General features: G+C 39.4%; 1 long non-coding RNA gene across 1 annotated transcript in view; it reads right to left on the reverse strand.

Annotated features, from left to right (window-relative positions):
- Positions 1-960: 960 nt before the first annotated feature.
- The window catches only part of LOC149748034 (uncharacterized), a 72,012-nt gene continuing 49,289 nt past the window's right edge, over positions 961-23,683 (reverse strand). Inside the window, exon 2 of the long non-coding RNA XR_016394980.1 lies at positions 961-23,219. This is a non-coding gene — a long non-coding RNA (uncharacterized LOC149748034). The remainder of the gene's footprint in view (positions 23,220-23,683) is intronic.

The raw sequence follows: 23,683 nt of genomic DNA on the forward strand, positions 1-23,683 counted from the left end.
TACTTACGGGCATCTGACTCCTCAGACCAAGGTCACATGCCTTCAGCTTAACCACAGGGGAGTCTGAGAATGCAAGTTTTTTGTAAACTGCCCTGAGAAGATGGAGTTCACAATGTGGAGAACTATCAACAGACAGAGGGTGTTCAAGACCCTCTGGGAAGTCTGGTAGGCAGAATTCTAAGATGGCCCTTATGATCGCCACACCCTGGCATTATACCCATGATTGCTTACACAGCAAAAGGGATTTGCAGATTTAATTAAGAGTCCTAAATGGTTGACTGTGAGTTAACCAAAATGGTGGGCCTGACCTAACCAGGTGAACCCTTAAAAGGAAATGTGTCCTTTCTGAGAGGTGGTTTGAAGCATGAGAGGGGTTTTTCTGCTGTTCTTGAACACATAGGGTCCATGAGTTTGACATCTGCATGGAAATGAATTCTGCCAATGACCACAGTAGCTTGGAAGAGGACCCTAAGCCTCAGATGAGATGCAGACATCAGCCGACACTTTAATTTCAGACTTGTGAGACCCTGACCCTGAGAACCCAGTTACACCTGCCCAGACTCCTGACAGATAAAATTATGAGATAATAAATGGGTGCTGTTTTAAGCTACCAGCTTTCTGGCATTTTGTTATGCACATATGAAATTAATACAGGCAGCTACAAATGACAGGTATCTCCCACAGGTATCATGTATCAACAATGGGGTGGTAGATTCTTAATAATCTTGTTACACATTTCTAAAAGGCAAAATAATTGTAGTAAACCTAATTTATATTTTGATTTAAGACCATTGTTAAATGCTGTTTAGCTGTTGTTAAAAGGTTACTCTCTGGTATAAACTGAGATTTAGAATAAAAGAAAACAGTTACTTAACAATATTTTTTTGTATTAGAATGTATTATCTTCAATATACTAAGATTTTATTATTATGGTAAAAATTACACAAGTTTGTTTTTATAAAACCCACAATGAAAATATTTACTTTGAAGGAGGAGTGTAAGAAAAAGAGGGAAAATGAACAAATTAATAAGGAGGCCAATCAACTTTCTGATTGAGGAACAATGGTATAAATGTATCAAATCACATGGTTTTATACAGCCTACCTGAGGTTAAGAAGAAGTTATCCTAGAATAGGAAGAGACATGTTCTTTTTCTTCTCCCTTAGTAGTTTCTTTAATGACATGTATAAAATGAGAGCAGAAGTCTTAAAAAGATAGAGTCCATCTTTAAAACTGGTTGAAATCAGGTCAGTCTGTCTCATTAAAAAAAGAAAACAGGTAGTGGTTTTGATATGAAATGGTTTAAAGCTCAAAAGAAAACAAGAAAAACCAGAAAAAACATGTATGAACAAAGTCCGGAGAGATATTACAGGAGAGCTATGGGAAAATCTGTTCTCCCCACACATACCCCCACACCACCTTTGAGGCCTGAACATCAACCTGACATTTTTTTGTTGTTGTTGTTGTTTATTTCACATAGTTTATTGAAGTATAGTTGCTCTACAGTTTTATGTTACAGGTGTAACAGTATAGTGATTCACAAATTTTAAAGGTTATACTCCATTTTTATAGTTATAAAATATTGGTTAAGGTCGCTGTGTTGTACAGTATATCCTTGTAGCTTTATTTTATACCTAATACTTTGTACCTCTTATTCCCCTCCACTTGTATTGCCCCTCCTCCCCATCACTCCCCCCAATGGTAACCACAGTTTGTTCTCTATGTCTGTGAGTCTGCTTCTTTTTCATTATATGCACTAGTTTGTTGTACTTTTTGGATTCCATATATAAGTGATATCATACAGTATTTGTCTTTCTCTGTCTGACTTATTTCACTTAGCATAATGCCCTCCAAGTCCATCCATGTTGCTGCAAATGGCAGAAATCCATTTTTATGGCTGCATAGTATTCTATCGTGTGTGTGTGTGTGTGTGTGTGTGTGTGTGTGTGTGTATCACATCTTCTTTATCTATTCATATGTTTCTGGACACTTAGACTGCTTCCATTTCTTGGCAATTGTAAATAATGTTGTTATGAACATTGGGATGCATGCATCTTTTCAAATTAGTGTTGTTGTTTTCAGATATATACCCAGGAATGGAACTGCTGGCTTGTATGGTGGTTCTATTTTTAGTTTTTTGAGAAACCTCCATACCATTTTCTACAGCGACTGCACCAATTTACATCTCCACCAACAGTGTACAAGGGTTTCCTTTTCTCCACATCCTCACTAACATTTATTGTTTGTTTGCTTTGTGAGAGAAATTTTATTTAATGTCTCACGCAAAGACATAGTAAAGCCAAAGTTAAAACATTTAAAATCTTTCTGTTTTCATTTGATTTTGTATTTATTTAGGCCTTAAATATTGCCATCATTTGGCATTAGAAAAATGGAACATTGTCTATAGGTGATCTCCACATTCTGGCATAAAGATTAACCATTTTATGAGATGGAGGGTTGAAGGAATGGGGAGTTTTAGTCATTTAATCATCAACCTGACATTTAATGACTTCTTTGAGAACAGAAGAATTTATGACCATTGTTCCTAAGCAAGACATGCTAAAGATTTCTGCATCTGAGATGTATGAATATCTGTGTATTCTCTATTTAGGATAAATGTCTGAGAGTAGAAACTAAACATTGCCATTGGCGACATGTGGCTATGGAGTACCTGAAGGCTGGGGGGACCAAAATGAGCTTGGCTCTAAGTGTGAAAAGACACGTCAGACTTTGAAAACTTGGTACAGGAAAAAACAAAACCAAAAAACCCTCGTTAATAAGTTTTATATCAATTATGTGCTGAAATTGTATATTTTTTACATATTAGTTAAATAAAATACACAGTTGGCCCTTGAACAAGTCGGGGGTTAGGGGCACCTACCCCTGCTGCACAATAGAAAATCTACATATAGTCCTCCCTCAGTATCCTGGAGCATTGATTCCAGGACCCGCCGTGGATACCAAAATCCAGTGATGAGATCAAGTCCCAGGTCAGCCCTCTGAATCCGTGGTTCCTCATCCACGGATTTAACCAACCACACACTGTGTAGTACTGCTCTTATTGAAAAAACTCCCTGTATAAGTGGACCTGCACAGTTCAAACCCTGTTGTTCAAGGATCAACTGTATTAATACAATTCATTTCACCTGTTTCTTTTTAGAATCTCGTCATTCTTGCTGCCTCAGAAAGATGTATGTTCAGGGTCAATGAGAATTAGAACTGGCATTTGTTCCTAACTGTTGGGAAATTCTCTTTTCTACCAGAGTTGTTGAGAAAGCTAGAATATACACCTGAAACCTTCAAAAAACCATAGTCTAATTATTAGAGATGAACCCACTGGAGAATGGGGCCAATTGACTAGATGAATCACCAAAGTCATTTGAAGCCCTGAATTTATGTGAAAACTAGCTTTACTTCTGGCCTGTTTAGGAATGTGAATCAATAAATCCCCTAGGCCAGTTAAGGTTCAATTGTTTTAACCATTTGCAATTGAAAACATCCCAATTGATATAATTATTAAGATATCTATAATTATCTAAGATATCTATCTGATATAATTATTAAGATATTTACAGCATATTCAAATCATCCCCACAAGGATCTAGGAAGAAAAGCTCTTCTAGGTGTTGCTATTATTAGCCTATAGACACAAATTATTTTGAACATTTTGAAAAGAAAGCACAGTCTCCAAGTACTTAGAATAAAATCAAACCCATAAAGCGAAATGTGTCCAATTTTGATCCTGTAGCTATTAGAATACCAGAGAATGTTAACAGTTTATTGAACAACTCAAGTAAATAGATTCGGCACATTATTATTCAAGCAGTTCCAGTCATTTACATTAGGGGCTCTTCAAGTTTTTAAGCCATGAAATACTTTTTTCAAAATAACTGTATATAAAAAGTTATGTACGAACACAAAATGAATGTTAGTAAAGTCAAACATCTCCTATAATAGATTTTTATTATAGTATTATTTGCAAGTTCAAGATGGACTACCAAATGCAATATGTCAGCAGTTGCTAGGAGAAAAATAAGCCAGAGGTCTTTTTGCAAGACTCAGCTTTAAGTATTAGAGAGACTGTGAATTAGAAAAGCCTAAGCAACGATAGTAGGTAAACAATTCACTATTATTACAGGAACATGGAGCCAATGTTTAATTAACTATACCTAAAGAAGGAAAAAAGGCAAACTTAATAAAGCAAAAGAAAATTCCCAAATCACTTGCCTTTGACACAAATTCTCTGCAATCAATCTGGCTCTACCCTAATGTCAACTGCCTAATCTCAACTCCCAAAGTGGAGGGTTGGAGGTCATTACAGAAGACCAGTAGTGGGTAAATATAGAGTTGAGCGTTCGTGTTGAGGCTAATTCTTATAATTATAGGGCTGAGGGCTCACGTGGTTAGAGGGTCACGTTTACTCCCCTGTCTCTCCTCCATCTAACCCAGTCCCCAGTCCTCACCCCCTGCCATAATCTCTTCCTTCTGTATCGCTTTCACTGCCCCCATCACTACCCCCTTATCCCACTGAACTATTCTGGCTGAGGTATCAGAGTAGCTGACACGGTCAGAGCTGGTAAAGAAGGATGAATGACCCTATTTGCCTCAAATTAAAGGAAACCTCCAGAAACGATTTCAGAGAGTCCACACTCCTCTGAAATATCTGGAACCCTAAAGATTCTCTCTGGACTATACGGACCTTCAGCCAACCTGCCTGCATCACTTATTTTCCTCCTGCCTCCTAGCACTGAAATATTTGCTATCATATAGGAAGGAGAATCATGTAGCTAAGTGTAAGATTATGTGTAGACACGAAAAAGAAAAATAATATAAAATTAACATCCAGAAATTCACCACATGGGCTCCTGATTATCAATCATTTAATCTAATAATAAAAGTTTTTGCATCACTTCTCTTAGGACTACTAACACAGATGTAAACATTCAATGCCTCTTAAAAATGTCAAGTAAAAATTTGCTTGTTAAGCAACTCCAGTATTATTTGTACAAATTTCTCAAACAGATAGTTAATAAGAGTTAATCAGCACCTAATATCTATCATGGAGCCAGAATATACAAAATATAACGGAGGGAATCATCTGAAAACGTTCATTCCAAGGGATGAAAACAAGCCCATGCAAAGCAGAGAATGGCACGCGTAAAGCTGTTCAGCTCAGCGTTCAATCAGTAGTATGAATTGAGCACCTACTGTAAACCACATTGCATGAGGCACTAAGAATTCCCACAGTAGGAACAAAAATCTCTCCAAGGGGCATACAAAGATATAATTCCCTAGTGGTCTAGTCTTGGGATTGTGTTGCATTTAAACTTTGATCTTTTCTTCTGTTACTCACAAAAGTTCTTGACTGTTGTAATATGTGATTCAGGAGAATTTTATTTTATTTTTTTAACCTCTTTATTGGAGTATAATTGCTTTACAATGGTATGTTAGTTTCTGCTGTATAACAAAGTGAATCAGTTATACATATACATATGTTCCCATATCTCTTCCCTCTTGCGTCTCCCTCCCTCCCACCCTCCCTATCCCACCCCTCTAGGTGGTCACAAAGCACTGAGCTGATCTCCCTGTGCTATGCGGCTGCTTCCCACTACCTATCTATTTTATGTTCGGTAGTGTATATATGTCCATGCCACTCTCTCACTTTGTCACAGCTTACACTTCCCCCTCCCCATATCCTCAAGTCCATTCTCTAGTAGGTCTGTGTCTTTATTCCCGTCTTGCCCCTAGGTTCTTCATGACCTTTTTTTTCCCTTAGATTCCATATATATGTGTTAGCATATGGTATTTGTTTTTCTCTTTCTGACTTACTTCACTCTGTATTACAGACTGTAGGTCCATCCACCTCACTATAAATAACTCAATTTTGTTTCTTTTTATGGCTGAGTAATATTCCATTGTATATATGTGCCACGTCTTGTTTATCCATTCATCTGTTGATGGACACTTAGGTTGTTTCCATGTCCTGCCTATTGTAAGTAGAGCTGCAATGAACATTGTGGTACATGACTCTTTTTGAAGTATGGTTTTCTCAGGGTATATGCCCAGTAGTGGGATTGCTGGGTCGTATGGTAGTTCTATTTGTAGTTTTTTAAGGAACCACCATACTGTTCTCCATAGTGGCTGTATCAATTTACATTCCCACCAACAGTGCAAGAGGGTTCCCTTTCCTCCACACCCTCTCCAGCATTTATTGTTTGTAGATTTTTTGATGATGGCCATTCTGACTGGTGTGAGATGATATCTCATTGTAGTTTTGATTTGCATTTCTCTAATGATTAATGATGTTGAGCAACCTGCTGAGGAGAATTTTAATTACTCTTGGTCCTTTGCAATATTCAGGCACTCTGAAGCTTCTGGGAACATCTTACACTTTGCCCAAATAGATCCCTCTCTCATTCTTACTCTCTAATCCCTGCCATTTGGTCTCTTGATTATTTTCTCTCCTTGTTGATAATTTTCTTCCTGCTATATGTTTAAATAGATCTTGACATCAGGGATCCTCTGATACAATGAAGTAAGAAATCTACATAAATATTTCAATACTGGGTGACACAGATAGGCACAAGTTTCCATGGAAATATAAAACAGAGAACAACTCATACCGGGCTGGGAGAGGAGGCTGGGGTCAGGGACAGAGTTAGGAGGGCTTTGTGATAAAGAAATGCCCTTATCCCAGGTGAATCTCTCCTGAAAAAAACCTAGGTCAAAACTTATGAAAGGCCAATGTTTTTGTCTCCAATTACAAAATGCATTCAGTTTTATCGAACACTATTTTCCTTTAAAAAAATAAACAAAACTCTCCCAAGTTCTTGACAGTACTTGATAATTACTGTACACATAGTTCCCTCAAGTTCTATTTCACTGGCATGCATTAAGGTGGCCTTTTCCATTTGCTGTCACTTCCTTCACAAATATCAACAAAAACATATGCCTCTATTAGGAAATACACACACACACACCCTAAAACAAAAAGCTATAAAATCTGTAACACATCAAAATTCAGAAGGAGCTACAGCAAAATATAAGATGAATATGACTTAAATTTATAAATCTTCAAGCAGTATTAAACTCACCTTTTTAGATTTTCACAATTTTTCCTCTTGCTTAATATATTCAGAAATAAATAAATATGTATATACAAACAAACAAAAACCTCTAGGAGCCTGTTCCCATTCTTAAAGTCAGGTCTGAGAAGCTCTTAAATTTGACCTCATCATGGCTGTGAAGTCAGAAGGATACAGACTAAGTGATTTATCACACATAGTAGCTTTACTTTAAAATGCACCAAAAACAGAAATTCAAGGTGTAGATTGTAATATAATTTTCAAGACTATTTAAGAACCCCTTCCCTCCCTACCATGGAACTACACAGTTATTCAATAAATGTCAGGTGAATAAATATTATCCTTTAATGGATATTTCATTAGCCTGACACAAGCTGGAGCACACTGTTCTTTGTCACACAGGTACATTTCTTGCTATAAGATGATAAATTTTAGGAAACACGGTGCATAATGGAGAATTCATTGTTCCAGAAGAGATGCGCATAACGTATAATCTTGTAAATTAATTCTGCCTGGGCTACATTCCAGTATTCTAGAATAATTATTAGCAAAGGAAAGCTACCAAATGGCAGGAAAAAAAGAGTTCACATCCTGCTACACTCCCCCTCCCATAGCCCAGAATTTTGTCAAGACCCCACAAGAAGTCTCTTTTTTTCCCTTCTAAGTAGTAATTTCATTAAAATACATGCTGCAAACGAAGATGTGAGTGGGAAAATGAGTAGTAAAAAGTGGCCAAAAATGGAGTTCTAGAAACCATATGGTAAACAACTGCTGATAAATATGAACATCCTGGCAAAGTTAAGGGTGCTTGTCAGTGCAGAAAAATTATTCATTAATATCCTTTTATTAAAGTTATAGATGCTGAAGCCTAATTCTTCCTTAAGCTTTTACCTTCCGCTTATTATTCTATTTAAAAATCTAGCAAATATTTACAACCACTTGTTAAGGAGATTGGAATAATGCTGGTTAATTGCCACTTATACCCTTGGTAACCTAAACACCTTCAAATATTGTAAACATTATTTATAAATTTAATATATTCTATTTTCTTTTAAGTTAAAAATGTCTGATTGGCAAACCCTTCCAAATACTTAAGTAATTCAGATATATCAAATTAACTTTATGACTATGATGAAATTTGAGTCCTCTTAATATTCAAATACTGTATATAACCTTACTAAGGTTTTATATATATATACCAAAACCAATTATTCAATACACATTTGAAACTGAAATTATAAGACTGTCACTCAAAGATTCCAGATTTCCTCAAACATATAAAAGCCAAATTATGCACACATTCCTACATAACAAGATTAATACTATGGTTCTGACTCTTAAACATTTTTATACTAATCCTAAATATTCCCATAGTTAAAAGATGCTTCTGTCTCAGGAAACCACTGCATTCTCAGTTAACTTAGGTGACTTTTGACTCGTAATTTTTTCTTTTCTTTTTTTCTTTTTTGGCTGCGTTGGGTCTTCGTTGTTACACACGGGCTTTCTCTAGTTGCAGCGAGCGGCGGCTACTCTTTGTTGCAGTGCGCGGGCTTCTCTTTGTGGTGGCTTCTCTTGTTTTGGAGCACGGGCTCTAGGGCGTGCGGGCTTCCATAGTCATGTCACGCAGGCTCAGTAGTTGTGCCTCGAGGGCTCTAGAGCACAGGCTCAGTAGTTGTGGCGCACGGGCTTAGTTGGTCTGCGGCATGTGGGATCTTCCCAGACCAGGGCTCGAACCTGTGTCCCCGGCACTGGCAGGCATATTATTAACCACTGCGCCACCAGGGAAGTCCCTTGACTAGTAATTTTAACTGGCAGTGAGATCTACAACTTTAAACATCCAGGGCAATTCTCACCACATGCTATTTAGATGCTTATTATTTGAGGAGTTACCTACCTATCTCTGGCCATACTATCATGTCATTATATATGCTTAAGTACCCTATGGCAAGAGATTTTGACCAAATATAATTTTCAATTTACAGAATTCCAAAAGCTCCACTTCTTACTGCACACACCTCATGGTCCAAGATACCAGTGGAGTCTTTACAATCACCTAGGGGGTCCTATGCAATCTGGGCCCTATTCCCATTCCCATACCCACCCATTTCCTCTCTCATCTAATCTCCTACTACTCTCTCCCTTTCACCATCCGCATCAGTTTTCTAGCTGCTTTTGGAACTGGTCCAACGTGCTCATGCCTCAGGACCATTGCACTGGCTCTTCCCTCTGCTTGAAATAGTCATCTCCCAGATGTACGCATGGCTTGCTGCCTGACCATCTATCTTCAGGTCTTTGTTCACCTATCACCTTCTCAAAGAGGCCTATTCTGGTTACCTCACTGAAAACTGCAACCCTGCCCTCTCTTTACCCTTCTCACTCAATTCCTTTCTCTTCTCCCTCTCAGTCACTCAACACATCTGACAGACTATATGCTTTAATTATTTACTCGATTATTGCCTGTTTCTCCAAAGCTCCACGAGGGGCGGGATTTTTTTCTTTTTTATTTAGTGCTGAGTCCTCATCGCCAAGAGCAGTGCCTGACACATAGAAGGTTCCCAAAAATATTTGTCAGATGAATGAATGAATGAGTGGAATAAAGAAGCTGGCTTCTGGGTGCCAGGGAGAGAGCCCATGTTGCTATTATTGCTTTTGGAGAGAGGAGCATTATCCTTATAAAGATGCAAAGCTGTACAAGCACTTCAGCAACGGCTTCTGCAAGCAAGGTGCAGATTGACAAACAGTCTTTCCTGTTCCTCCCAGTAGGCCTGGATCTACCTCTGCCTATTTCTAACCACTACTGGTGGTAATCATTCATGTTTAAAAGTGAGGTTACATTTCTTTTAAAATGTTCCTTAATCAGAATGTTCACGCTTTATAATCAGCCTTATCCCTTAATTAGTCCAAAGTGGTGACTGAAGTTTACACCCCAGTGCAATTCGTTTGGCCTCTTTGCTGCAATTTCCTCTTTTGTCATTTGTTCCATTAACCATGAGCGGGGCTGAGAGAGGACTAAATTGTTTTCTCATGACAGAAGGTCTGAATAGAATAATTAGGCCAGTGAGTTCCCAGAGTGCAAAGGCTAAATTTTCTTTCTTGGATATGTACCGCATATCTGCAAACTACAGCACAGCGAGTTATCAAATAGTCTGCAATGTTCCCATGTGTTACTCCCTCTGAGGGTAGTCAGAGGGGCTTGGTACAGATCAGAAAGGATTCACCTACATGTTTATTGCACCGGAGGGAGCTCTGTGAGGGGAAACTATTCCTCAACTTCAACTTCTTTTATTACTATTAATATAGAAACAAAGCAAAAGAAGAGCTGACTCTGTGGCTTTCCCTGTTCTGAGTATCTGGCCAACTGTTTATCTTTTTATGGAAAGAACTAGGCTGGAGGGTGAGGGCTGAAACCACTTGTCATTTATTTTGCTGTATCAGTATTCATTATATGGGAGTAAGTACATCTTGCCCTGACTTGTACCACCCAGGGGAAGACCAATTAAATTCCTTCTGTAAAGACAATTCCCAAATGTCCTATAGACTAAGCCAACTTGGCACTTCCGCCACTGCGGTGTGGGCAGTGAGAAGCCCCATGAAAATACGTACCTGGGCTCGAGGAAATGCCTAATGGCACCAATGAAGAAAAAGTAAGGCAGAATTTGGGGGTTTTCAAAGCCATGCTTTCTTTGAATTCTGTTTCACTTAAACCAAAATGTAAACATGTAGTATTTGAAGGTCTGTGGATGCCATATTTGGTAACAGGAATTCCTCCATTTCCACAGGAAGAGATAAACCAAAGAATGGGTTTTAATCTATGGATTACACTTTCTACAGTGGGTATTATCCAGTGTATTTAGAGAAAATGAGATCCTTTTTGAGACTAACCCTAGATAAGCAAGAGATTTTCTAGCTCTTAAGAGATGAAAGTTTAGCTTTACATCTGGACAGACCAACTCTTGTTTTGGAAAAACCATTTGAATGGGCCTTTCAGTTTTGCTGATATAAATAAAATACAGATCCATAGCCTAGAAAAGAACTGTGAGGTCATTACTTACCAGAACGCAGGTCATGAAAGTGAATCAGACACTATAGCATCACTTTTCTATCTGCTTTTTACTTTTATATATTATGGTTCAGGGTGATAGCTATCTCTTAATTTTATTAAAAATAGAGTTTTTGATTCTCTTTATCATTTTTCTTGTTGTTTCAGGGTAATTTATGAGAGGATAATGTGGCAAAATAATTTTATTATGTCATTAAAACTGGAAGTGATATGCCATGGATATCATTTTAGATATTTGTCTTACCACTACAGCAACTCTATAAGGTGGGTAAACTAGGAAAGATAAATTGTATTAAAATAAACAGAATTGAAGAGGTTTCTTCCTTTGGGGAATAGGCATACAAAAATTAACTCAAAATGGATCAAAGACCTAAAAGTAAGAGCTAAAACTATGAAACTCTTAGAATAAAACATAGGGGAAAAGCTTAATGACATTAGATTTGGTAATGATTTCTTGGATATGACACCAAAAGCAAAGGCAACAAAAGCAAAAATAGACAAGTGGGACTACGTCAAACTTAAAAACTTCTGCATATCAAAGGAAGCAAGCAACAGACGAAAAGGCAACTTATGGGATGGGAGAAAATATTTGCAAATCATATATCTGATAAGAGATCCATAACCGGAATATATAAAGAACTCCTAAAACTCAACAGTGGAAAAACAGCCTGGTTAAAAAAAATGGGCAAAGAACTTGAATAGGCATTTCACCAAACAAGACATACAAATGTTTAATAAGCACACAAAAGATGCTCAACATCACTAATCATCAGGAAAATGAAAAACACAGTGAGATATCACCTCACACCAAAAATAACAAATAGTGAGAGGTGCAGATCTGGAAAAATTGGAACATTTGCACGTTGCTGATGGGAATGTAAAATGGTACAACTGCTGTGGAAAACAGCATGGTGGTTCCTCAAAAAATTAAGCATAGAATTACCATTCTATTGCAATTCCACTTCTGAATATATATCCAAAAGAACTGAAATCCAGGACTCAAACAGATATTTGTACACACATCCATGTTCATAGCAGCATTATTCACAATGGCTAAAAGGTGGAAGCAACCCATGTGTCCACTGATGGATGAATGGATAAACAAAATGTGGTGTATATATATACAATGGAATATTATTGTCTTAAGAGAGAAGGAAATTCTGACACATGCTACAACATGGATGTGTTGAAGACATTATGCCAAGTGAAATGAGCCAGACACAAAAGGACAAATATTGAGGTACTTCAAGCAGTCAAATTCATAGAGACAGGAAAGAGAATGGTGGCTACCAGGGACTAGGGGAAGAGGGGGATGGGGAGTTATTGTTTAATGGGTACAGGGTTCCAGTTTGAGAAGATTAAAAAGTTCTTAGAGATAGATGAGGCTGATAGCTGTACAACAATATGAACATACTTAATGCTACAGAACTTAAAAATGGTTAAAATGGTAAATTTTATGTTATTTATGTTTTACCACAATAAAAAAAAATCCCTCAACTACCCCTTTCTTTTTCTCCTCTCCTTTATATAGTTAAGCATATAAAGAGTGTTTTCTTTCTCTTTTTATGTTCTCCTACCCATTCATCCTGTAGCCTACTTCAGTCTGACTTTTATCTTCTCTACACCATCAAAACAGCTCTAGATGTGTAGGTTGTCAATGACCTCACAACCCTAAATCCAGCAGGTATTTGTAAGACCTCATTTTATGTGACCCACAGGCATGTGATATATTTGATCAGCTCCTCTTTTCTGAATTCTGCTTCCCCTTGGCTCCTATGCAGCAGCCCTGTCTCAGGTTTCCTAGATCCTCTGTCTCATTTGCAGGCTCATTCTTCTCAACAGCCTCATCATGTGCCACGTTTCTACTTTCTCTCTGAGGTACAACATACAAGTCTCTCTTTAGTACCCACCATCCCTGCCACAGGGCCTTGACACATGCTATAATCTTAAATAATTTTCAGCTTAATTATCACTTCTTCAGGGAAGCCAGCTCTTAAGTCTCGAAATAGGTCAAATCTTCCTAGTTATTCTTATTGCCCTCTATACCTCCATAGCATCTCACACAGGCTCCAGATGCACAGGCTCAGCAGCAGTAACCCACGGGCCTGTGCTCCGCAACGAGAGAGGCCACAACAGTGAGAGGCCTATGTACCGCAAAAAACAAACAAACAAACAAAAAAACCTCTGTCCTTAATGAAATTACAATACAATGCAGTTAGAGAGATAAGACATTCAAGAAATAATTAGGAACACATGAGGCATTATATGAACTAAAATCTCAGCTATCTGTCCATCAACATTGCCAAGTATCCAGAAAATTTCCAAAACCACAAGTAAGGGGGAAGGTATTCTCGACTTTCTGTGCCTCCCCCTTCCCACCTCCTTGTGAAATGTGACCTCTTTTCTCTTTCTTCTATAGCTCCTACATCTCTATATTTGTAACTTTTGCCAAGAACTTTGCACAAAGTACTTTTTCAATGTGGTTATGTATCAAGTACACGTGCTCTGCACAGAGTAGGGGGTTAATAGTTTTCAAATGAATGAATTACCAAAGCAAAAGGAGAATGGTAATTAGTGTCTCAAAACTGTTTTCATTTTGTGCCAAAACCAAGAGGTGTCAATAGAGGACAGAAAAGACAGGAAAAAAATGAATCAGAGAAAGGGATATTTCAGAGATGAATGGCAGCAACCTCGGTAGTAACAGAGAGGTAGCCCTTGACTCTCAGGAAGGTAAGATAAGAGACGAATGTTAACAGCCAGCGTGGTACTTCAGTGGCCTTCAAAGACCAAGGCACAGGCCATTTCTAGGAAGTATAGCAAGTAGAAGAGGAAAAGGGCAGAGAGGTGGAAGCAGATGAAGAAACCCCTGAGGGAGTTAATGTGGTACCAGGACCAGAGTGTGGGCTGAAGGGTGGGACCCACTTATCACACAGGAGTCAGATGGCAACATCATTCTATCCCATACCGCATAGGGCTTTATCTCTTCCTATAACTCTACCAATCTCACAGTGTAGTATTATTTCATACTCCTAAGGATCGCCCTGAGTCAGCCCTTAAATATCATATGATGTTAAATATACTGTTATTAACAAGGCAGGGAAAGAGATAGTTATCGCCAAGATCCATCAGCTGGTTTACCGTGAGCTCGATTATTTATACAACTTACGTCATTGCAACCTCTTATCGAGCTAGTAACGTGGATTCTGTTATCATTCTTGTTTTACATTTGGAAAACCATCCATTGTGCTGGTAAATGTTTAATAACTAAAAAATCCCTAATTTATAGTGTTTGCCAATTTCTATGGTATAAATACTCCCACATTGGCCAATTTTAAGCTACCATCATTACATCACTGAATGCAGAGCTGGGGAGAGTTGCAAATGGCACACTGTTGTGTAGAATGATTCAGTATATATACAGTATACATATGTAGTTAGTATAGTATATACAATATTTACATGCACAATAGATGGAAATAGCTCCAAGAGCATATGTAACAGCATAACAGCAAAATAGTAAAATGATTAGGAAATGACGAGTTTGGAGTGTTTATTAACTTTATTTTAAATGTTATTTAATTGTAAATTTACTTACCTAAATTGTAAATTGAATTTTTAATGGCTATGTTTAACAACCAGCTCGCAAAGTTCCTGAAAATTTAATAATTAGCTTTGATGAGACAGTGAGCTAGCTGGCTCCAGCATACCTCTGTCAGCCCACGGTCACTTGGAACGCACTCACAATTTCTAACCATTCCTGGAAAAGGGTGGATTGTAAAAAATCTTGTCTCTTTAAATCAAGGACTGAATCCTGTATTTTAAAACTCTGTCCCCAGGACCTTCAGAAGATAGCCAGAGAGTAGGTAATCAGAGTCCCATTGTGGAAAAGTCTAGGACACTAAGGTAAGCAGATGAGACACGAGGGTCATCAGCAAGCAGATATTAGTGTGAGAATCAGTATGTGGCCACAGAAAGCAACCACTTTAAGTAGACCAAGACAATATAAAGACAAATCTTATATATTTAGAGAGCGCTGAAATTAAGCCTGGAGACGAAGAGTTTTGAACTTATAGGACAGGGGAGGCAAATGGTTGCGCTTGACTGATGAAATGCTTGCCTCTCCAACGTCTAGCCCCTGTTACCCATATTTTTGTCATTGGGAGCAGCCTACAAGCTTTGGGGATGCTGACACCAATTCTGACTCTAAGGATACAGCATATTCTTAGGGGCTGAGAAAATCAGATTACTCCTACCACCTGGCCCCCGATGCATGTTTGGGCCAGCAAGACAGCAGGGAGGGTTTGCTGGAGCTTTGGAGTAAATAGTAATTTACTCTTTGGGAAGTGGAAGTATGTAGAACTAGGAGTTATCAGCATCCGTATCGGGACCATAACAGCTCAGCATTCCTCAACCTGAAGCTGATAATACTGAATGTTAGAGACAAGGAAACAAAACAGGTCCTTGGTGATGCAGTTGTGTGCCTGGATCAAACCAATCCTGATACCTACATACTTCTGGACTTCCAGTTCTGTGAGCCAGTAACTCTACTTTATGGCTTAAGCCAGTTTGAACTGTGTTTTCTGATATCAGTGACTCAATACATTATAACTGAGACTAACTTCAGTGTGATCAAAATAGGTGTTCATTGAGAGGGGAACCTGGGTAAACATGTCACAGAAACCAAAGAAGTGAAAACTCAGAGAGGGCTGGAGTAGCTGATAAAAATGACACAAGTGTCTTTCAGCAGAAGTGCCGTTGAAGGAAAAGTAGATGTGATAAATGAGGAAAAGAATAGGCCTTGTCATCTGCAAGGAAGGCGTGGCTGGCTGGGGAGGAATGAGCTAGGACCTGCTGAGCATGACCCTGCCCTTTCCCCCATCTGACAGGCATGGAAAGGAATTCATTCATTTCCTGGTGAGCAGAGGCAGAAGCTCTGCCCGTTGCATCAGCTTGCTGTGCCAGCCTGGAGTCTGCTCGTAATTTTTTTTTTTTATCCTGAAGATCATTTTGCATTTTAATAAAAAAGAATTTACGTCAGGAAATAGTCATTTACAAACCTTGAAGTGTTTTTGCCTGGATCTGGAGTAAGAATGTCTTAAGAAGAGGTTTGTAAGGTCTTCATAACAAAGTGTTATTTACAAAAAAAAAGAACATTAATAGGTTACGTAATATTTAAAAACTTTGAACCAGGGGCTTCCCTAGTGGCGCGGTGGTTGAGAGTCCGCCTGCCGATGCAGGGAACACGGGTTCGTGCCCCGGTCCGGGAAGATCCCACATGCCGCCGAGCGGCTGGGCCCGTGAGCCATGGCCGCTGAGCCTGCGCGTCCGGAGCCTGTGCTCCACAGCAGGAGAGGCCACAACAGCGAGAGGCCCGCGTACCCCCCCACCGCCCCCCTAAAAAAAACCCTTTGAACCAAAAATCGCTACCAGTCTTTTTTTTTTTGCGGTACGCGGGCCTCTCACTGTTGTGGCCTCTCCTGCTGTGGAGCACAGGCTCCGGACGCGCAGGCTCAGCGGCCATGGCTCACGGGCCCAGCCGCTCCGCGGCATGTGGGATCCTCCCGGACCGGGGCACGAACCCGTGTCCCCTGCATCGGCAGGCGGACTCTCAACCACTGTGCCACCGGGGAAGTCCCCGGTACCAGTCTTTTTGACTGCAGGGAATCCCTGCCAAGGTAACTTGACAAAGTCGGCATAATTCTGTGAACAGAAAAGGAAGCCTTGATGGGTCTAATGATCCAAAAGTGGGTTTTCATCGAGAAGTACAATTGGAGTGTGAGTGCGTTCTCATGAAAACTTCAGCCCTCATTCAGTTGCATATAAAAGCCCTCAAAGAGAACACACAGTACAGCAATGTTTTGTAAAAAGGCAACAATACGATTTGTACAGAGCCTGGCGTCTAGTCCTATAGATCATCCTTTGCCCCCTCTGTCCCCAGCACTCGTAATCAGATATGGTAGCTAGAGGAAGTGAATGCCAAGTTGTAAAAATAGAAAACGGGTAATGGGAAGTTCTCTCCAATGTGCACCTGAAGAAATACAGGGGAGATAGATGTGAATAAGCCAAAGTGCTAAGTAATCCGCACATCAGGCATAGATTATTACATAGCCATGAACAAACTTCTTTGGAAAATTTGCCTTGACTAACAAATGTGATTTGGGGGGGGGGGGTTGACATTCTGTAATCAGTTTAAAAAATGTCTAGAATCCAAGTCAATGTACCTAAGAAGCCAATCAAAATCAGAGCTGTGTGATACCCTCAGACTGGAGATGTTACTCTTCCACAATTCCACAACCGGGCACTTGCCCCACACCCTCGGTGGCTCCACTGTTGCAAGTACATAGAAATAGAGCTAATGGAGCAAAGAGAAAAGCAAAATGAATACACAGCAAAAATCGCGAACTTAAATGGTAAACTCCTCAGAAGCATGCCCCGTCCAATTTTCTAGAGGAAATAAAGGAAAAGTGTCGGAACTGCCCTTAATACTACAAACTGTGCAACTATTTGTTCCTGGCCCTAACGTGCTAGCTGTTCAGCTAGTTTTCCTGAAATAATGATTTACAATTGCAGACAGTCTAGCAGTAATTTTAGGTACCACAGCCTCTGCTGATACTTTTCAGATGTTTTCCTTGTGATAAGTTCCCTTTTTTCCTATTAAGTTTACTGCTCTGGTGTCTCTTCCCCTTCTTCCAAGAGTCTGAAAATTCTCCTGCAAGCCTACATCAGCATCTGATCCATATGCTATTCTCCCCCCTCACCAAGAACCTGGAACGGGGCAAGAATTCATCCCTGTGTGTACCCCAGAATACTCTCAGTTATCTGAGGCCTGGGAGTTTCAAGGCCAAAGCCAGGCAGAGCTGGCTGAACCAAGACTAGAGCCAGAGTCCCCTCAACCATGGAGGATATTCCAGTACTCAAAGGAGCCTCTTTGCACATCTGGGAAAGACCAGAAGTGATTTCTAATCAACAAAATATAAAAATGGGGGGATATTATTGTTCATTCTTTTACTTTTTGACCTGCCTTTTTCTAATAAGAATTTGGGGCAAACTTGTCATCACATGACCTTATCAAAGAGGCAAAGTGTCATATGGAGGCAGTACAGACCCTGAAGTTGGACAGAAATGGGTACAAATGCAAGTTCATTCAATGACCAGCTCTGTGACTTCCGGCAAGTGACTTCATCTCTCCAACACTTGTTTTCCTTTGCTATAAGAAGGGGCTCTTGCTACTTGCATATGGGCATGTTGCATGGATTAGAAATAATCTATAAAAAACATAGCACAGTGGCTGGTACACAGTAGACAGTCAACACATTATACTTACTATTTTCAAAGCAAACTAGTTGAAACACTTGGAAACCGACCTATGCTTCTAGATGATTATATGAACCTGAAAGATTGTTCCCCCATAGAAAATTCCTGTAATTTTATATACTGGCCGTGAATCAAGTTATGAATCAAGGACAATATATTTAAACGAATCCTGTTCCAGATTAAAAATAAATTCTAATAACTTGTCTCAAAAGAGAAACAATCAAGATTCCCATTAAGACAAATTCAGTAACTGCAAAAGCATACAGAGCTAGACAAAAGAAGATAGCACCACTCTTTTCATGAGTGTGTGACTCATTTTCAACTCAAAGATGGTACACAGGAAACAAATGCTCATTTACCCATGAGGCTGCCAAGTGCCTACAGGAATACAGACTACACCCCACTCATTTTTTGCATATTCAGGAAAATGTCATATCCTTTCTTACTGGACTCAGTCCCATTTTTGCAGGTGTAACTTGTATAAGCAACCCTGAAAAAAACTGTCATTTCGGAGGTTATTCAAAACCCGTTAAGACAGCACATCCGCTTGGATTTCTCTTTAACCTTCGGGTGGCAGGATGGCCTCCCAACCATGATTTAGAAGCAAGGGCAGAGGGCCAAAAACATCAGAAAAAGAATATATTTCAAAAATGTCTGAAAAGGACAGGTGTGTTTTTCAAGAAGCCTTTCCCTCCGTGGCTTTAGCTTTTGCAAGCAGCCCAGAAGTAACTGATATACTGAAGTCCTCCAACTTTGCAGCCTGATAGATGTAATTTTCATACTGTATATCAGGAGATCATTCATGCAATGTATCAGATAGTTGTCCCTGTTATCAAGTAGCCGTGTTCTCTCATTTCACTAACAAATGTGCAGATAAACGTACATTACGGCAAATGCAAGGAAATCACTAGCCTGTGTTTGAAACTTTAGCCTCTCCATTCTTTAGAGTGTAGCATGATTTAGACAATAGGGATCCATGGTGCCGGCATCATCCTTTCTCTCCAGACTCCTTTAAGACTCTGTCACATGATGATGGTTAATATGTTTCAGTGTGTGCTTAATTCTGATCGCAGAGGGACGATTACTTGGACGAACTGTCATGATAATATCTGCCTCGTTTAAAAGAAGGTTTCATTGTAAAATAAGAATATTCAAAACGGGCACCCATATTTTGGCCCCAAATCCTCTTCTTGCAAAGTAGAGAACTAATAAATAGTGATCAGTGAATAAATACAAGGAAGAAGAAATGTTTTCTGTGGATTCTGATGCCTTTCTAGAGAGACTACCTCAATCATAGCTCACTCCTTTGAGATGAGAATATTCAGACGCAGAGTCATGATAAGCCACCAACGTCATAAAGTTAAGAGCAGATTCGGGAACTCCATTCTTTGCCTGTCCCTTCATGCAATTCCTCTCTACTTTCTGAAGAAAAAAAAAACAAAAAACTATTCCCCTCTTCCTGCTGCTTCCACCAATGAGATAGTTATAGTCTGATGTCCTCTTTAGTCATCACCAAGCAGAGCTGCAATCTTTTCATTTCTCAGAAGTCATTTTCTCCATCTGCTTAATCATTTCATTTACTTCTGACTCCATCCAATGTGCTCACAGCTCTTAGACATAAGATTCCAAACATGGAAAATAGCCCTTCAAGGAACCAGAGGGAATTGTGGCAATATGGAGCCCCTTGGTGTTGCCTTGTGGAAATATAGAGCCCCTCACGTGTGACTCTGTATGTATGTATTCTTTACCTCTCCCCTTACGGGCAAGCTGCAATCTTGATCAGAGCTCCAGGGGTGGCGCTGTGGCATAGGAGAAAGTGCACTGCTTTTGATGTCTGGCACACCTGGGTGCAAATCTTGGCTTCCCAATTTACTACCTACATGACCTGAGGCAAGTTATTTAGCCTCTCTAAATCTCAGTTTCTTTGTCAGAAATAGCTTTGGGAAATATTAGCTACATCATAGGACTCTGGTGAGAAATAATGTGTCAATGTCCTGTACAAAGTATATAGAGGTCTATATACACACCTCTAGATACCTGTATATACTACATCTGGTACAAGTATGTGCAACACTCCCACCAGCCCCCAGATCTAAGAGTTAAATCAATTTCTCTCTCTTACCACATTCAATTTACCAGAAATTTCTGCCTACTCTTCCTCCATTTTTTCTGAACTCATCCATTTCTCTCCAGTGATTTGAGTCACAGTTGGGTCAGCTACCACCTGATCTGAACCACAATGTTTTCTTACCAAGACAGGGTTATAGCCTGCCTCCTGACTCATCTCCCTGCTTTCATTTTTGCCCCTTAAAATCCGTTCTCTACACAGTAGAGATGTCATCTTTTTAAAAGATGAATTAGATCAGTCCTCTTGACATAAAACTCAACATGGGTTTCCCATTACACTTAGAAAAAATCCAAAATCCTTCACATGGCCTGTAGGACCTTATGTGATCTACCCCTGCCTGACTCTGAAGTTATCCCCCTCTGCTCTTCCATTGTTCACTCTGCTTTTAGCCACATGGGCCTTTTTATGTTTCTGGAATTCACTAAGCTTATTTTGATCCCAGGACCTTTGCCCTTGCCATTTCTTGAGGCTTGAATGTTCTTCCCTCAGATCCTCAGCTCTTCACATGGCTGGTTCCTTCTCATCATTCAGGTCTAAGGCCAGACGTCACCAAGAGGCCTCCTCTGATCGCCAAACCTCATCCTGTCTTCCCCCCAGGTCCCAACACAGTTACTCTCTAGCACATTACTTTGTCTTATTTTCTTTATGTCGCTTATCACCATCTGAAGTTACCACGCTTATTTATTTGTTTACTTATAGAATGTCTCCCCAACAGAATGTCAGCCCCATGAAAGAAGGACACTTGTCTACCTTGCTTATCTCTGTACTGCCGCCTTCTAAAATAGGGTCTGGCAGGAAGTAGGCACTCAATAAGTGTTTGACAAATGAACGAATTAGTCTTTTTAAGCCTATCCTGGAAGAAGCGAGCTCTGCCATACTTTCCATAAACATGAAATCATCAAACAAGATAATGAAGTCTTAAGATGTTCTCACAAAAGTTTAATATCTAGCTCCTCAATTTTACAAGGCCAGAAAATTCTGGAGCATTATAAAGTGGTTCAGAATGCAGAGCATATTTTAATCTTAGCTGTGCACTTCATATCTGTGTGACCTTGGACACGCTAGTTAGCATACTAAAACTGGTTTCCTCATTAAAAAAATAAGGATAATAACACATACCTTAGAGGGTTTTGTAAAGATTGAATGAGCTAAGCCTTTAGCCCAGTTTCTAGAACACTGTGCACACTTACTAAATGGTGGTTATTATTATTATGGTATTGCTATTACGGCAGCTAATTCCGGCACCGTGCTTTACTAAGGACATGAACAAATTGGAGCTTATCCAGAGGAGAACAAACAATCTTGTGAAGGGTCTGGAAACCACAACTTGTGAGGAACGATTGAAATTGCTAAGGATGTTTACTTTGGAAAAGACAAATTTTAAGAGGAACGTGATAGTTTTTTAAAAGACACTGAAAAGAACCTGTCTCATGGAAGAGGGATTAGATTTCTCCAGTGCTGTTCTAGAAGATACAATTAGAACCAAGGAGTGAAAATTTAATCTTGACCTCTTTATGGTCTAATAACCAAACTGTCCAAGCCAAAATAGGATTGAATTCTATTTATAAAAGTAAAAATTTAAGGCATGGTTATATACATTTTGGTTAAGGAAATTATACAGTATATGAAGCTATTTATAATTGCCATAATGGGAGCTTTGTATCAATATGAAAAATATCTGTGGCATGTCAATTGCAAAAAGGAGACTACAAAATATGTGCATATACGCTGTGACCCCAACTCTGTATTTATGAGAGAAGAGCATATGAGTACAGGCACACAAAAATGAAATCTGTTGCTTCATGAAGTAGTGTTTCCTGTCACTTCAAATGTTGAAGCAGAGACTAGACAACCTCTTAGAAGGAATGGCATTCAAGAAGTGATGTGTCAGGGAAAGGGGTGGGCAGGGAGAACTCTGAAAATATTTGCAAGTTCCATGGGTCTATGACCCTCTAAATATATTGTTGAATTGTGGTAATACAAGACAGTGCTTCTTTTTAAGAAGTAAAGAGGACATTAGGTCACACAAATATCTTCATTTCCTCCCAATTAAAGTAGGAAAAAAAAATCTAATCTCAAGACCCCCAGAGTGCTGGGCTCCATCATCTAACGGGGACATCGTAGCATCAGGTAGTGGATGTTTCTTGCCACTATTTCTTCTGCCCCAGCAAAAGCCTGTCAATCTCTCTGAATCTCATTTTCTGGATCCTTCCCTAAAAAGGAGGAAGTTGCAACCTTTCTAGTTCTGAAAGTCTGTGATTCATCTTGATTATTTTGATAAACATGAACTTGGCCAAGAATTAGAAGCCACCTGAACTGTGTAAATAAGGAACTTCCAAGAACACTGACAAAGGAATAACTTCAGGAGTATGTTTATACAAAAATAAAGGAAGATTCTTTTTCCCTGCCAGGGTCAAAAAGTAGTAAATCATTCCTTTTATAATTTAATGGGTACAAAATTGAACTCTAAGAGACAGGCACCCAGAAGTCGGGTTTTCTAGTAACGTTTCTTTGTTTTATACATAAGATGACATTAAGTAGTCGCCAGCATTGGCTTCTTACCTTTGATGATAAAGGTGCTCTTCTTCACTCTTGCTCAAGTCCTAGGCAGAGATTGCAGGCTGCCTTTACCCTAGAAGGACCGATAGAAAGATTACCATTTTCAAGCGGTGATGACACTATCTGGCCCTCCCTTGAGGTCTACATACCTTCCATTTTATATCTCAGATTATTTACAGCGGGGGCAAAAACATGTACTTTTCCTTTTCTACTTAGTGGACTAAGAGATGCGCTCCTCTATTAGGCAATAGAGATGACAAAGTGGAGACCCCACAGAGCTTCTCAAGACAACATGTGAGATACATTTATAAAGACTAGAGACCAGCCCCATTCTCTTCAAGTCTTTGGTTATAATTCACATAGATTATCTCGTGGGAATGGGACAAAGTAAGTCTTGCTGTGCCATGCTCTCCTGATGAGAGTTCTGACTCCTTTATTTCAGATGAAGAAAGCACTGTAAAAGACAGTGGTCAGGAAGCCCCTGCCTCCATGCCCAGAAAGAGTTCTCAACATGATGACTTCAGGCTCAAATAGGTA

The sequence above is a fragment of the Delphinapterus leucas genome, chromosome 11, assembly GCF_059928025.1.
Source record: "Delphinapterus leucas isolate spDelLeu-1000000601 "Yukka" chromosome 11, BTC_Dleu_Yukka2, whole genome shotgun sequence".
NCBI classification, from domain to species: domain Eukaryota; kingdom Metazoa; phylum Chordata; class Mammalia; order Artiodactyla; family Monodontidae; genus Delphinapterus; species Delphinapterus leucas.